The sequence below is a fragment of the Acinonyx jubatus genome, chromosome A1, assembly GCF_027475565.1.
Source record: "Acinonyx jubatus isolate Ajub_Pintada_27869175 chromosome A1, VMU_Ajub_asm_v1.0, whole genome shotgun sequence".
Lineage (NCBI taxonomy): Eukaryota > Metazoa > Chordata > Mammalia > Carnivora > Felidae > Acinonyx > Acinonyx jubatus.
This window is the reverse complement of record NC_069380.1, coordinates 128,308,017-128,325,445: the sequence shown is the minus strand read 5'-3', so window position 1 is coordinate 128,325,445 and position 17,429 is coordinate 128,308,017. Positions and strand designations below refer to the sequence as shown.

General features: G+C 40.3%; 1 long non-coding RNA gene across 1 annotated transcript; it reads left to right on the top strand.

Annotated features, from left to right (window-relative positions):
* Nucleotides 1-9,663: 9,663 nt before the first annotated feature.
* Nucleotides 9,664-13,389, top strand: LOC128315761 (uncharacterized). The gene is made up of 2 exons (XR_008298842.1): nt 9,664-11,198; nt 11,805-13,389. It is a non-coding gene; the product is annotated as an uncharacterized LOC128315761 (long non-coding RNA).
* The last annotated feature ends 4,040 nt before the right edge of the window (nt 13,390-17,429 follow it).

Below are 17,429 nucleotides of genomic sequence, written 5' to 3'. Positions count from 1 at the left end.
GGCCCGCGCCGCCCGCCCAGGAGCCGACGCTGGGGAGGCGGGGCGCCGCGCGCCTGCGCAGAGCACGCCTCCCGCGTCTCTTCCTCCTTGGCCAGCCTTTCCCTGCTGCCTTCAGGCGCCCCCAGCGCAGCTTTGCGGCCGGGTGGGAGGGCGTCGGCCTTGGCTTGGTCGGCCCTGGAAGCGGAGCGCGCGCGGCGCGGTCCCCGAAGAGCCAGGATCGAGTTTGATTTCGGCGCGCGGCCTGGAAGAGGCGGGAACCCGTGTGCTAGTGCCTTCCTGTCTCTCTGGCTTCCATGACTTGGCCCCGTGGCCGGAATGAATTAAGGGCCCTGTGGTTTCTGGGCTTTCTGAGTGTATTGTAGGGCTGAGGGATGTGAATTTAGGGACCGGCCATTGACAGCACGGGCGTAAGTGTATCATCTGAGTGTCATCTGTATGGCCACGTAGAGGTGGCTGGCCCAAGTAAGGTTTCCCATCTAGTTATGGTAAAGGGGAAGAAAAACCTTTGCGGTGTCACCCACCCTAAATCAGAATGAAGATCCGCTTCTTCATGGCCTTGCCTTATAAGCTAGCTCATCGCCGTTCAAAAATAAACCCAGCCGCCTTGACTATTCCCCTTATGGTGCATCTGAAGCAGGTGTCCAGTCTCTGCTGTGGGTAGGATTCAAGACTTTATTTGCTCTGGCCAATAAAGCCAATAACTATAATTCAAGGACAGAGGGCAGACACAGAAGGTTGACTAAGGAATGTGCCTTTTCTGCAGAGTCACTTGACTAGTCTGACCACATCAACATGTGAAGAGAAAGACTCCCCACCCTGAGAGAGCACGAAGGCTATGTGGACCTGGGATAAAGAAATTGTTTGCAGCACCGCGTACAAACCTCCAACCTGTGACTTTAGCGTCTAGTGTTGGGAGGTGTTATGGAGGAAAACACACTTGCCTTACTTTCTCAAGTCATTGTTAATCTCTCTGTAATAATAACAAAATATACAGTTTAAAACTTTTTTAACTGGAAGCTGAATATGTATGTTAAGTGCCTATGTGCATATATGCACATACCTAGAATTTTCAACCAATGTAAATAATCAGGTTAAATAGACCCTAAAGTTTCTTAAATTCATTTTAAAGTAGGAGTAATTTCTATGAAAAAATAATAATACTGGGTAGACAACTTAGAAAATAATATCTGCTTTAACATTCCAAAAATGGCATTACTGTATATCTCACTTCAGGACCTCTGTTTCAAAATAAGCTGACCAAATCAAGATTTGGTTGTTTTTTGTTCTTTGTTTTAAATAATCTTAAGAGTGGTATCTGAACTCTTTGGGTTCTGTCTAGTAGAACTCATTCTCTGATGTCTCAATGACTGAGGTGTAAAACACCTATTTATTTGCTTGCAAATGCTTTACAGAATGCAAAGGAATCAAGCTATCCAGCTTTTAAATTTAAAATTGCTTCATAAAATATGTTTTATCATGGTTGCTGACACATACCTTGTACCCTGTGGGTTATGTAATTAAGAAGTCTAAACCTTTAATCCATATACAAAGGTATTTTAAAAATAGGTACATCATCCTGCTCCATAAAAAAAAAAAAAAAAAGTATGAGACATGCCACATGTTGAATATAAAAACTTTTAGTTTGTAGGTCATATCCAAAAGGCTTATGTTTTTTGGTACATCCCAGCGTATGTATTTACCAAGACTTGCATCTTGGGCTTTGTGTGAAAGTAGCCTCCTAAAGAACAGTCATAAATAAATGCAACATAGCTACGTTTCCATAAACATCCTAGATCAAGAATTCTGACTCTGGCTCAGGCATAAGCAAAATATATAACCCTAATGAGAACAGTAACTGGCACATGGTAGACACTGACATTGGTTCAATAAGTTGACTTGTTAAACTGCTCTGAATCTGTTACCTCTTAGAACAACCTGGAAAAGTATTCTCTCAACTGCAGAACGTTTTCGTGACGGTCAAATAAAATCACAAAACATGACAGTGCTTTGACACTTATAAAGTACAATACAAGTTTAAAAAAACACATATAAGACCATCCTATAAAAAATAAACCACTACTCTGATCCTCAAGTCACTAATTAGAATTTTATGTCCAGTGATATAAAATTAAACACAGTTGGCATCGGCTCTCACCTTCATCACCTCACATTTGGCAGGAGAGCATTAGCTTTATAGATCTGTCTATACTCTTTTACCCACTCCAGTCCATCCTACCTTAACTGGCAGAGTAACTTGCTCAATAATCATTTCTGTCAAGTCATAACCTAACAGGAGTGGCTGCTGTTGACCTATTCTACCCGAGTTGATAAACTTTTTTTAAAAAAGTCCAGCGAAAGCAATCTCCTTATTATGCTTGGATTTCTTTTAAAAATTTCTCTGCCTTGGGGTCATTAGTACACACACCTTAAGAGATTATTCTAAGAAAGAGGCTCTTAAACTAGTGAGTTTTGAGGTGGCAGCCAGCACTCACCTTAGCCAGTTACCTGCTTCTTTGTTGGAAGAGCAGAGGCACAACTTGGCTCCAGTTTTAGCTTAGATTATCCGTACTTAATTACATCTTATTTGAAATGTCCCGTTCAATATTTGCATCTATACTCAGTTATTTCCACAGTTTGCGGATGTAGGATCAAATGGAGAAAACAGGTAGTGTTGGCAGAAACTGTCTTTGATTTTGGTGCTGTCCACTTTTGCCCAAAACTTTCTTGTAGACTTTTTGGTTGTCAGTGATTCTCATTCCCCTGAATTTACTCAGATTTAAATTATAATTAAACTGGTGTAACTTCACTGTAACTCATTTTAGTCCTTATGAATACATTAAAAAACACCTGGGAGATATAAATCCCAATTTTACCTGCTCTAAAATATCATCCACTCTTTTCTCCTCCACTGGATTTCTCTCCACTGCCTGCAAACATGTTCAGGCAATTTTAGGCGGGGGGTGGGGTGGGGCGGGAATCTTCTCTTGATCCTTCACTTCCTATTAAATTCCATTCTATTTTTCACTTTCTCTCCCCCGCCAAATTCTCAAATGAGTGCTCTAAATACCCACTGCCTTCATTCCCCATCACTCATTTATTTCCTAAGCCCTAAATCTGGATTCAATCCTCTACTGAATTGTATTTTTTTTTAAGTCAACAATTACCTTCTAATTACCTCATTCAGTGGATATTACTATCTTTATTTACCTTGAACTCTTTGAAGAATGGTCTACCTACTTTCTTCCCTACAACACCTGCGCATTCCTGCCTGTTTCTGCTCCTCTGGGAAATGACTTGCCCTTCTCTTTTCTTTCCATTTAAAGCCTTTCCATCTGGCATGGCACAGTGGAAGTCCCCTCTTCTTTATGGAGCTTTCTCTTCTCAATCTAATCTATAATGACTGTCCTATCTGGGTGATTCTCCCCTAGTCATGATCATCAGAAGGAGCTGAGAAACACTTTAAACAAATACAGAGCACAAACTTTACTCTAGGGCCTTATGGTTTAAAATCTCCAGTGGGGACCTTAATGTGGCCCACTTTGTAAATCTCATCAGAAGATACTGAGGTGTAAGTGCAACTGGTTGAGATCTATTGATTATCCTGAACCCCCATAATTTAGTATTTTCTGTACATTGACCATTTAGGGACTATGTACTGAATTGATTTTATTATTTTCCTTGTTCACCTTCATTATAATTCTTGTGCTTATACTTTTTGCTAGTGTATTGCATTGGATTAATGGTAAGCTGTTGGTGGACAGCTAATGTACAAAACCTTTTGAGGTCCATATTCAACTCAGGTCTATATAGAAATATCACATGGGCGCCTGGGTGGCTCAGTCGGTTGAGCGTCCGACTTCGGCTCAGGTCATGATCTCGCTGTCTGTGAGTTCAGGCCCCGCGTCAGGCTCTGGGCTGAGTGCTCAGAGCCTGGAGCCTGTTTCGGATTCTGTGTCTCCCTCTCTCTCTGACCCTCCCCCGTTCATGCTCTGTCTCTCTCTGTCTCAAAAATAAATGAACATTAAAAAAATAAAATAAAAAAAAGAAATATCACATAATATGGTGTCATATTCAATTATTGTCTACATTGAGATATTCCTAATCTTTATACTTATTATTGTAATTTTTGCTTTAATTTCAATTTACATGACTAATCCCTCTCAAACAAAGGAAGTATCGTGGCTTTCCCTTATACCAGATTTTCAGTAATTTGGTAAGTATGAACTCAGAAATAACAGGGAGTCTTTTCACCATTTGTAGTAAAGTTAAAAGTTTTTTATATTAATAAAAATCAATGCAGGAACTTAATAAAGTCTTATATATCACAGAGCATTGGTGATATAAACCAAAATGATTAATGGTGTGCTACTCATCCTCATTACATAGTTTAAAAAACTATGAGCAGTGTTAGTTTTCTCAGTGTATTCAGTCCAAATCAAGCACAACTGGAAAAAATGGATTTCACTGAAATATTCCTTGTTGTTAAAAAAGAACACTTGACTTTTTTTTCATAATTCTTTAAGAAAATTTATAGAAGGCAAAGTTTCCAGTAAATATTAAGCCCCCAAACATGTCTTATTTTCCTAACCTTTGTTAATATACACACTTACTTTTGATGGCTGTTTGAATTTCTTGTTTAAATTGAAAATGTATGTTGTATACCATCAGTGGAGCATAGCTAGGACAGAGTGAATATATTTTCCAACTGTGGAAATACATTAAAGACATCTTTACATCATATTTCTTTAATGTTTATTTCTGAGAGAGAGAGAGAGAGAGAGAGAGTGAGAGAGAACAAGAAGGGGAGGACAGAGACAGAGAAAGACACAGAATCTGAAGCAGGCTCCAGGCTCTGAGCTGAGCCAGACTCCAGGCTTGAACCCACGAACTGTGAGATCATAACCTGATCCAAAGTTGGACACTTAACCGAATGAGCCACCCAGGCACCCCTACATTGTCGATTTAATTTTCTGTTAAGAGATTTTTTTTGGTTTGATTCATTTGTTAGGACTATTTCAGTGTGTTTTATAATGTATAAACACTTGTAATTTTTAATAGCTACATAATATTTCATATATTTCTAAATCATTTTCTGCTTATACATTTATTGTATTGTTGGGCTGTCTTCAGTATTTCACCGATATAAAATTCTCAATGTGAACATCTGTGTAAAACTTTTTCATTGTGGGCAAATTCCTCTAAATGAAAATATCAGGTACGAAAGTGATTACTTAAAATGCAAAAGAGACAATATCATCAACTTCCTAGAATAAAATCTAAATTCTTTTTTTTTTCATTTTAGAGAGTGAATGAGGGAAAGGGGCAGAGGGAGGGAGAGAGAGAGAGAGAGAGAGAGAGAGAAAGAGAGAGAAAGAGAATCTCAAGCAGGCTCCACACTCGACACAGAGCCCAATGCAGGGCTCGATCCCATGACCCCAGGATCATAACCTGACCCAAAATCAAGAGTTGGATGCCCAACCAAGTGAGCCACCCAGGTGCCCCTAGAATAAAATCTGAATTCTTTACAGAGCTGTACGTGATCTAGCTCCGGCTATGTCTCCAACCTTATCTAGTACTATTTTCTAGCTCACTCTGTTCCAGCCTCACTGGGTTTCTATTTATCACTTAAAAATATCAAGTTCTTACCCAGATAAAAATTGAGGCTTTTACTCAACTTTTCGTTTGACTGGTTCTTCTAATCTTTCAGCTCTCAGTCACAAATCACCTTCTGAAAAAAGTCTTCTTAACCTTACCCTACCCCAACTTTACTGTCATATCACCCTATTTCTTACCACAACCTGCAATTACCTTGCTCCATTATTTATTTTTTGTCTGTCCCCTCCCCCACTCTAAAGTAAGCTCCTTGGAGGTAGGAACCTTATCTAATATTCTTCAGTATGTTTTTGGCACATAGAACAGTACCTAAAACACAGATGTTCAGCAACTATTTGTTGAATAAACGAAGGGAAAATTTGATAACTGCATTATATATCGTCAAATGTATAGCCTTTGATTTGACAGTCTTTTCTCCTCATGAATGATCTAAGTTGATATTTCCTCATGTATATAACCCAGAAAATCAATATGTAATATGTCATTCTTCTAGACCTAAGAAATCTCTAGTAGATATAGATTATCACATATATAATAAGTGCTCATAAAATTGTTTTCAATACAAAAGAGTATAAAGTAAAATGAGAAGGAAAGCCCCCCTTCCCTCCAAGTTCCTTGGCCTGGGAGCAACCCCTGTTAATACCCTGATAATCTATTAATCCTCAAATTGTATCAGGCACAAAATTCATGTGGTTGATTGTTAGGCAGAGTCTAGGGTCCTGTCACCAGAGACTGTGATTTTGTAGATCTAGTATAGTAGATGAGTAGTACATCTAATATGATCTAGTAGATAGTACATATAAAAGACATCAAGAATAGAAACTGGTTACGTATGAAACATGGATCATAACGGACAGTGGTATGTGCACTTTTCTGATTCTTAAGAAGGGAGGACACTGTCAGGGCACCTGGGTGGCTCCGTCAGTTAAGTGCCCGACTCTTGATTTCGGTTCAGGTCGTGATTTCGCTGTTCATGGGTTGAGCCCCCCCGCCCCCCGCCCCATTGGGCTCTCCACTCATGGCCTGGAGCCCGCTTGGAATTCTCCCTCTCTCCTCCTGCCCCTCTCCTGCTCTCTCTCCCTCTCAAAATAAATAAATAAACATTAAAAAATTTTTATAAAAAGAATGGAGGACAATGTGATCACCAGATGTCGGAATGTTTCTGGTGTACAATTACAGAAAGTAAAAAGTAGTCTCTACAAAAATGTGGTTTGGGAAACAATAGCCAGGCAAAATGGAAGTCAAAGAATAAAAAGATAACTGATAATTTAGAGAAATATATTAAAGAATACAGCCTCAGAAGACAAGATTTTGCTGGAATTATTATTCATGTTTACTCACTAATGACATTTAGATAACCTTTACTAACTCTTAAGGCAAATGGTGAAAAAGCAGGAACTTGCCCAGGAGAAGAAAGCCCCCGGAAAATACAGAAATAAATCCTCAGGCTGACTCCATGAGTGTTCAGTTGATCTAGTTCATGTTTTTACTGTAGTGCTGACTCCAAAGGAAACTACCTGAAACTTCACAAATACTGACTTCTTTCAGAAGCTGGTAATATGAAGCAAAACAAAGTTTCCAACAATTCAGTTGTGATGAATTGTACTTGAGAACAGACAGTTCCTGTTAGAAGTAACTGTACCCTATCATGTAACCCAGCAAGCTGTCCTGGATCACCACACTTGAGAATTTCAGGTTTGTGTTTTCTAAGTTTTCTATTCTAAGGAAAGTCACTCTTTACAATGGCCATCTCTTTGGAACAGAAATCACAGGCCTTACCTGTGAAATAGGTATCATAATATTCAGAGGTGTGTGTGTGTGTGTGTGTGTGTGTGTGTGTTTGTGAATGTGTGTGTGTGTGTAAGAGAGAAAGAGAGAGAGTGAGAGAGAGACAGACAGAGACATTAATGAATATAAACTATAAAAGGAATGATTTATACTCCATAAAAATGACAACCGGAAAGCTTGGGTGGCTTAGTATGTTGAGCTTCTGACTTTGGCTCAGGTGATTTCACCGTTCATGGGTTTGTGCCCCATATCCAGCTCTGTGCTGACAGCTCAGAGCCTGGAATCTGCTTCAGATTCTGTGTCTCCCTCTCTCTCTGCCCCTCCACTTCTCGTGCTTTGTTTCTCTCTCTCTCTCTCAAAAATAAATAAACAGTAAAATTTTTAAAAATGCACAACCATTTTTTTTCTTATTGGATGATATAAATATGCAATAACTAGTGAAGCTGCTGCCCAAGAACTCTTTCCAATCTGTTTTTGGAATTGAGAGTCCTGAAGATTGAATATCTGCAAAATTCTCTTTGAGAATTATTCACGTATTCAACAAATATTTACTGAATGTTTGCTATGTGCCAGGCATCCTTGTAGGTGTGTGGGATATATCAGTGCACAAAATTGAGATCCCTGTCCTTGTGCTACTGTTATCTTACATCCTACTAAGGGAGAGAGAGAGAAAAACATAATAAATAGATACATAAATAACTGAGATAGCATATTAGAGAATGGTAAGCATAGGGAAAAAGGAAACAAGTAGAGCAGGATGACAAGGATCAGGAATGTTGGTGGGCAAGATAGTCTAGGAGGGTAGGCAGGGCCAGGCTCATTGAGGTCATGAGTTTTGAAGACAAATCAGAAGGACATGAAGGAGCTCAGTTCTGTGACTGGGAGGGGGGCTGGCGAGGAGTACTGCAGCCTTAGTGGGCAGCTACACAAAGGCCTGTCTGGTTGGTATGGGGAGGAACAGGAGTGGGCAGAGGGGGTCAAGCTGTGATCCAGCCCCAATAATAGCTGTGGCCAGAGTTATCTTGAATTAGGCCAAAATGACCAGGTCTTTATATTCCCACAGTGATGTGTCACTGGATGTGGGCCACCTTGGAATGGTTGTGAACTTGAACAAGGTAGCTCTCGTCAGCTGAGGGGTTTGAGAGCAGAGGGCTGTCTACTGACATCATTCCCAGCAGCCTTTATTAAAGGAACCGCTGGGAAGTACACCTCAGCATCAATCCCAGGGTGGGGGTGGGGGGTCCTCATTCCCAAGGTCACCTGTGGTCCACGAGGGCTGCTTCAGCATGATTTCAGCATTCCAACCTCCTGGAAGAAGGGAAAGAAGTAAAAGGGAATATCCTTGTGGTTGCACGCACTACTTCTGCTCACAGTTTATTGCTAGAATCTAATCATATTGCCATCCCTAGCTTCAAGAGAAACTGGGTTATAGGTTTTATATTTTATTTTATTCTTGGTGGTCTAGGATAGCAAACAAACAAAAGGATACCGAAGTATAATAGTCTCTACTACTATCATATTCCCCATCTTTGTTGGGAAGAGAGTGTGGCTTCAACACACATGACTACAAATGAAATGCAGTCCTATGAGCTCACTCAGGATTTTGTACTTTGGAGCATTGGGGAATTGAGAGATAGTACAGAAACAACATTCTCTTGAAGAGCTTATAGCAAATAAGCCTTCAGGGGAGAAGGATAACCAGCAATTATACAGATGAGGTGTAGAACCTGTGAAGTTTGGAAACTGACGTGATCAGATTTGTGTCTACAAGCTGGTAGGGTTTGGAATCAGTCAAGTGGCATTAAGGCAGCATAAACTACTATGGAACTGATTCCTTCTTGAAGTTCTCCCTTGTCTTGCCTCTTCTGAGTGTTCTGTCTTCTTTACTGGCTTTTCTTTCCAATTCTTGACCCTTTAATGTCCTGCCTGGGTTCTGCCCTAAGTCCTCTTCTCTTCTCATACTCAATTACAATGTATTCTTTCCTTTGTTGGGAATATGATGATCTTCAAACCCAGAAATATGTCCATCTGAACATCACCATTTTATTGAATAGGATAAATGTGATGGAGTACAAACATTAACGATTTTATTTTTCTCCCTTCTCTGTCTTCAGTTGTCCTATATCAGCTCTCCCTTAGTAGGTAGGTTCTTCCTAACGTGTCAAAAAGATCCCACAGCTTGCTGGGCACTTTTGGTTGAGTCCACTTAAAACTCTAATCACATCCTTACTTTTCCACCAGCCAAGGCTTGACCCAGGGACAAAGGAACTTCAGAGTCAGTTCTTTTACTCTTTCTCCCCTTTCTCTTCTAATTCACTGTATTGGAGATCACTAAGAAGAAAGATAGAATTTTCTGTGGAAGACCTTTGGCTCTGTCTAGTCCTGTTCTCTAAAGCTGGATTCTGCCAAGGTTATGGCCTCTGCCTTGTAGATGGTGAGTGAGGTTTTTTCTTGTTACTTCTCAGAGTCACCTTGGCCCCCTCTGATGCTAAGGACCTCTTTCAGCCTCTTCTCCACTTAATGTTTATGTCTCTCCTAACTGTGGGAGCTAGTTTTGCAAGCCCTGTAAGGCTATTGTCTCTGTGTCTGCTAATACATTGGGAGGGGAAAATGGATGTCAAGTGAGAAAGATGATTAAGGGCAGCATGGAATCCATAAGCTTGAGAAGCAACTCCACAAGGACAGACAGAAACCTCTCTGACCTTGCCTCTGACCTTGGTGATAAGGGTATCTTGCAAAGGCTGGGGCTCATCAGCACAGAGCTAAACACACTCACGGGGACCGGAAGTAGGAGGAACTGAAGGAGGATCCACGGGAAGATTGAGCAGTTGTAGACCCTGCAAATCTCTCAAGAATCTTCCCTGTGGCCCACTGTACCTGGAAACATACAAGAAAGTAAATTCTAGGAAATGTTCCACCTTGCCAGGATGATAAATTAAAAAGTCATCACGCACTGGATAATCTATATTAGGCAAGGTGGTCTCATTGGTGAGATGACATATGCACAGCAATTGAAGCGAGAGAACGGGTCAAGAGAATAAACGAAAGATAACCAAGATATACAGAGGCTGTAAGGCCATAACATCAGGATGGAAGATTCTGGAGAAGAGACAAACACAAGACAAAGAAAGGGCAAGATCCAGGTAAGTGTCAGGAATAGTTGGAACTAAGGCCTTAACATGACCATGGCTCTATTCCTGATATTCTGTTTCTCTCTGTGTCAACTTCATGCTTTTTAAGACTGGTTTTCTCCACCTCATGGAAACATGGTCACTGATAGCATTTAAATTATACATCTTATTAGTTCAGCCACCAGAGAGAAATGGTCTACGTGTTTTCTGTGACAGTTCATCAAAACATTAGGAGGAAATTAGTCATTGGCCTAACTTGGGTTAGTTGCCCATCCCTGGACCGATTATGGAGTCCAAAAGGATGTGGTATGGTATTATCTGTTCCTGCATAACAAATTACTCCAAACTTTAGCAACTTTAAACAACAGCGAGCATTTTTTATCTCACAGTTTCTGTGCAACCAGAACTTAGGAGCAGCTTAGCTAGGTGGTTCTATCTTAGGCTGGAGCTGGGGAAGTCTCTGATGAAGCTGCAGTCAAGATATCAGCTACAGCTGCAGGCATCTGAAGACTTGACCAGGCTGAAGGATCACTTCCAAGGGGACTCATTTACATGCCTGCTAAGTTACTGCCAGCTGTTGGCAGGAGGCCTCAGTTCCACATCACGTGGACATCTTCACAGAGCTGCCTCACTGTTCTCACGGCAACGCATCTGGCTTACCCCAGAGTGAGTACTCCAAAGGAGCAAGACAGAAGCTGTAATATTTTTTTTCTGTAAAAAAATTTTATGTTTAAAATTATTTTAATTTGCGGGAGAGTATAATTGCTATACACATTATAAAGCTCAAATACTTTCTCTGATCGAGATATGGAAGTCATACTCTGTTTTTCTTTACTATTCTAATTATTACCCAGGTAAGCCCTATTTAGTGTAGGAGGAGATGACACAAGTGTGGGAAAGCAGGAGGTGAGGCTCACTGGAGGTCAGCTGCGGGGCCACATACAGGGCACTCGAACTGGCACAACCTGTGTTAGGATTCTAGACTTTGCGGCCAGAGTGGAAATGGAATATAAATGCGTGTGAGAACATTTTCAACTCCCTTGACTGAAGGAATTACTACTATACGCATGAAGAAGGTGAAAGAGAAGTTTCTAGAAAAATTGGGGGAAGATTGCTGGGGGAAAAACTATTGTCTGTTAGTAGTGAGAGTGTTAGTAATTCCCTTGTTCATACCTTGCACTTCTTTGGTACCTCTTGGTACTACATCTCAATTGTTCATTTACAAATATTTCACTTTTACTAGATTATAAGATCTCTTCCTTCATATTTCAGTCTATATCACCAAGTACATTGTCTGGCACCAAGCAGACAACCAAAAATGTGTGAACTCAACTGAACTCAATAGACAGAGGATATGAACAAAGCTCTTAAATAATTAAGGGCATGTTTAAGGTGAACACAAACTTAACATCAACTCTCAAACTAGAAGGTGCTTCCCGACACTTGAAAGACATATCCTTTAGATGAAATGAATTAAAGACTGATGAAATTTGTACCTTCAAAAGGTAGAACAAGGTAAAGTATAAATAATTTATATGTTAAATATTAAATAAAGAAAAGTGTCTTAAATAAATATTAGTTAGGACTCATATTTGTTGGTGCAAGAAACAGATGCCCAACGACACGAGCTTAACAATAAAAACAAAAAGTAGATTTATTGGAAAATAATTGGAGTAATTAATGGAATCCAAGAGGTGCCTGATCCTCAAGAACACAAGCACTAGCTGGAGCACAAAAGGAAACTCAGAAATTCTTCTCCTTGAGACCTGTATCTCTGCCCCTCTTCCCACATCTCCTTTACTTTCCCAGGGAAGACCAGCTTTCTTGTTTGCAGTCTACATGTCAGTAGGAACAGTTCCCAAGTTAGCGTATGTAGTGTAGCCACTTATGTTTGCTCCTCTCAGTTCCAGTTTTAGAATTTCTGAGGAAGGAATCAATAGGCCTGTTTAAGGCCAAGTGCCCTCAAGACCAACTGATCATGCCTGGGAACAACGTCATGTTACAGGAATATTGCAAAACCTTTTGCAACCTTACAAATTGGACAAAGGGGTGACAGTAATTCCTGGAAAATAGTTTCTGGGTAGACAAAATCATAGGTATGTGTGCAATGATGATTTAGATAAGTTAAGGGATGACACATTCATTATAAAACATGAAGGTTGTTCAAGATCCAACAATAGTTCCTGGGGTTTGATAAGAAATCACAAGATAGTCTCAGTGGCACTGTAAGAAATGACTAGTTGGAATCTTGGTCCAAGACAAGGTGGCATTTCTCATGCTCTAGTCATTTTATCGCAGTATCATCATGGCTATAGTGAAAGCACTGTCTTCATCGCTACATCTAATGAAAAGGGTTTAATTAAGATTTTAATTTCCTTTGCTGACATGTTGAGGAAGTTTTCAGAAAAGATCAACTACAGATTACAGCTTTAACTATAGTGTTTAGCCATAAAGGAGGATTCAGATGGCTTTTGTAACACCTACCTCCTTGTAGGACTTTAGTGACAACAGTAGACTTGCTAATAGCTAACTTCGGCATCCGGGAGTTTAATGCTTATATTTAAACTCAAATGTCTTCTGACACTACCTACTCTTTTTGTCTAGTGTACTTTGGCAAAAAAGACAGTGTTCTCTAAAAGGTGTAAAAACTTCCATTACAAATGTTGTTATTATGGTAAAATAGAAAACTTAAAACTACTGAATGTGAAGGCATAGAAGATTACGTTCCTGATCTAGTTTTTAGAAGGAATAGAAGGTCAGAGTGAAGTTATCTCTGCAAAACGTTACCATCCTCGTCTGGGCTGCTATAACAAAATGGCAGAGACTGGGTAGCTTATAAACAACAGACATTTGTTGTCTCACAGTTCTGAAGGCTGGGGAGTCCAAGATTAAGGTGCTGGCAGATTCGGTCAATAGCTGGTAAGGGCTGACTTCTTAGATGGCTGTCATTTTGCTGTAAACTCTCATGGCAGAAGGGGCATGGGAGCTTTCTCTGGTCTCTCTCATAAGGACAGTGATTCCATTTATGAGGGCTCTGCCTTTGTAACCTACCTAATAACCTCCCAAAGACCTCCTCTCCTAATACCATCTCCTAGTACCATCACCTTGTAGGTCAGGATTTCAACATATGAATTTGGGCAGAACACAGACATTCAATGCACAGTAGTTACTATTACACTAATGGCTTCTAAGCAGCAGGGATGTTGTATGTGTGTCTTGAGGGTGGTGGGGAGACTGGGAAGAATGAAGACTATTCTTAGATCCCTTTTTCAACTCTGCCAAATCCAAACATTCTATTTCACCATTTATCATAGTCTATATTCACCACTTCTTTTGGGCTACAGAGTAGGGGAGGGGCAAAGGGAGAAGGAGAAGGAGAGGGAGAGAGAGAATCCCAAGCAGGCTCACGCCGTCAGCACAGAGCTCGATGTGGGGTCCAATCTCACGAGCTGGGAGATCATGACCTGAGCCCAAATGAAGAGTGGGATGCCTAACCGACTGAACCCCCTACATCCACCACTTGTTAGATGGCACCACTGAAGTCAGCATTACAACCAGGGAAACATGATCTCAACAACATGAGTGTTCTCTGCTCCTTTCTGCCTTTGTGTGGTCTGAGGTAGGAGGAAGCATAAACCAATCTCCTCCACTGCCTGTTGGATTGGCTTGCTCATTTCCCCCCCTGGCTTCCAAGTTCTCTGGTTTCAGGCTTTTTCACATTGCTGACTATGACTTATGCTCTCAGTTCTTTCCATCAAGGTCTACCTTCATCTGCAGTCTTGTCATTCATTTGGTTTCTGCTTTGATTTCAAGTGTTGATGTAATAATGATCGTCTCAAACGCATCAATGCCAACATTTATAACCAATTATAATTATGTTTCTATTTCCTTTTTTTTTAAGTATTTATTTATTTATTTTGAAAGCCAGAGGAGAAGGGAGAGTATGCACGCATGTGAGAGAGAGAGAAAGAGCAGGGAAGGGGCAAACAAGAGAGGGAAAGAGAGAATCCCAAACAGGCTTCATAGTGTGAGCTCAGTGTGGAGCTCAACGTGGTCCTCAAACTCACAAACCCTGAGATCATGACAGGAGCAGAAATCAAAAGTAGGATACTTAACTGACTCAGCCACCCAGGTGCCCCGATTCTATTTCCTTTAAATAATCAATGGTCAACTCCCAAAACTGAGTTCCAGAAATTTTGGCAGAATTACATTTTTTTCTATTTTTTTTCTTTTTTGAACCTTCATTATCAAAATGTCACACATTTTATAAAATCTGTGTGTTCTCTCCACTTGTGAATATAATATTTAAAAATGAATGATAGACAAAGTAAGTGTACTCTAAGCTTCTGGGTAATTACCCCACCCGGTGTCTAGAGTCTAGATGAGAAAAATTATAAAGCTTTTGTCAGTCACATAGAGGGACAGACAACCAAAAAGGAGGTAGGACCATTAAATTCTGTAAGACTCTACACAAAGATGGGGAGACAGAGTCCCAGACAAAACTAGAATTCACTTGTTTGGACCTGCCCAGCATTAGTCATTTGTCAGCCTGATTATACAGTAATCAAAAGCTTAGCAGTAACAAATTACATAGTGTTAAGAAATCCTTCAAATGGATTTGTCCCTAAATTCATGGCTTTCGTTGTGTCATTATTTTTGTAGCATTTATGTTGTGGTTTAAATTAATACTTCACTATGTTCTATGTTTCCTTTTTAAGCATGTTCCCGAAAATCCCTCCAAAACACTTTCTGAGTTAAGAGTTTGCCCATGGAACAAAGTGAGTTCTACACAACATTTGCTAAATGAATGAAGATTAAATGGGACAAAATTTTAGCTCCTTTAATCCAAGGGCGCTTAGCTTTTTTTGTGTCCAGACTCTTCTGGCGGCCTAATGAAGCCTATGGACCCTTCTCAGGATAGTGTTTTTAATGCTCAAAATAAATAAGATTACAAAGGAAATCAAATATATTGACGAAACAAAGTATTGTATTTTTGAAAACTGAGATAAAATAGCACATAAGTTTCTTTATCAACCCATTAAATTAAATGATCATGCCCAATAACTACCATATTTTCAAAGTCGTGATGAATATAATGATACATCGAGATATCTGTAACAACTGTAATGAGATATGAAAGTATCTGAAATTTCTATTGGTGACAGTGTCTGTACTAAGATTTCTACCCCCAGATGTTGCCGGCATCTGTTCCATGACCCTGGGTTTGTGTCCTTTGTTTTCTGGGCCCCAAGACAACTCTACTTGTGCGCAGAGTCTCTCAAAGTCTCTCCTAAAGATAACCTTTCAGACTTCTGCTTTTTGCTTTTCATTTCCTGTAAGTAATTCTCAAAAAGTCCCGTATTCCCAGTCTCTCAAGAGGAAAAAGTGACACTTGTCACTGGCCACTGACATCTTAATAGAAAATGTAGAGGGGTCAGTAGGTAGCAAATACATTTTAAGGTGAAGCTTGTAACAAACTCTTTTATCTAAGACCTGACCCCAGTTTAAATATTAAAGATATTCCCAGGGTTCAATTCTAAGCAGTCCTCATTTTTCTCTATAATCTTTAATAATGCCCAGGCTTGGTTTTCCTAGGTTCTTCATTTCACTCTCTGCTTCCTTCTTTGGAGAGCTGGCTCCTGCAATTTTTGTTGTCTTTCTCTTGGTCGGAAGACTATCGTGAATAGCCAGTTTGATGGTTAATTTTATGTGTGAGCTTGGCCAGGCTATGGTATCCAGCTGTTTGATCAAACACCAGGCTAGATGTTGCTGTGATGGTATGTTTAAGGTGTGATTAACATTTAAATCAGTACACTTTGAATAAAGCAGATTATTCTCTATGATGTGGGTGGGCCTCATCCAACTGGTTGAAGGCCTTAAAAGAGAAGACTGAGGTCCTCCCAGGAGGAAGGAATTCAGCCTCCAGACTGCCTTATGGATTCTTCTCAGGGTCTCTAGCTGCTGGTCTGCTCTACAGATTTCACTCCTGCCAGCCTCCACAACTGTGTGAGCCAATTCCTTAAACTATCTCTCTCTCTTTCCATCCTAATGGTTCTGTTTCTCTGGAGAACCTTATTCAGATTCATTGCTCTTTATTTGGGCTTCTTCTACCCTCATGGGATTTGGACCTTTCCCCACCACTACCTGTATCTGCCTGACCTAAACATGACTTTTGTCATTTCTTGGTATGTTGCACACTTTATTTTCCAGCAGCCCTTGCTGGCATCAGTCTGCAGCAGCATCAATATTCTCCTAACCTTCTCCCATTAGTTTTGATTCTCCTCTGTCTTCTTCTCAGCCTGAGCTGGTGAGGTCCCAGAAAGTCTTATGCCTGAGTCTGGTTATGAGAAGAATTTTGTTGCTTCTAAATATACCTCTCAATGCTCTCAATATGTCATTAATCCTAACTACTAGAACAGCGATATTTTCTCTGGTAAATGAACAGATTCATAATCTGATTTTCAATCTGTTTCTTATGAATTGATTAGTAGGAGGCCGTCATCTAGGACTAGCGCATTTATGATTGAAGTAATGAAACAGACTTTCCAAAACCAACAAGGTTGAGGGCCGTGGAGAATTTGGTAAAGGCACTTATGTTAGTTTCCTAGAGCAGCTGTACCAAATTACCTCAAATTTGGTGGCTTAAAACACCAGAAATGTATCCTCTCATTGTTCGAGAGGCCCAAAGTCCAAAATCCAGCACGTCTCTCCAGAGGCTTTAAGGAGGAGCACTTCTTTGCCTCTTCTGGCTTCTGGTGATTATTGGCATTCCTTAGCTCCCTCTGCTTAGGGTCCCGTCACTGCAATCTTTGCTTCCGTCTTTACACCCTTATCTTCTGTGTATCTATGTCAAATTTCCCTCTGTATTTATCATGCGTTGGCATTTAGAGCCCACCC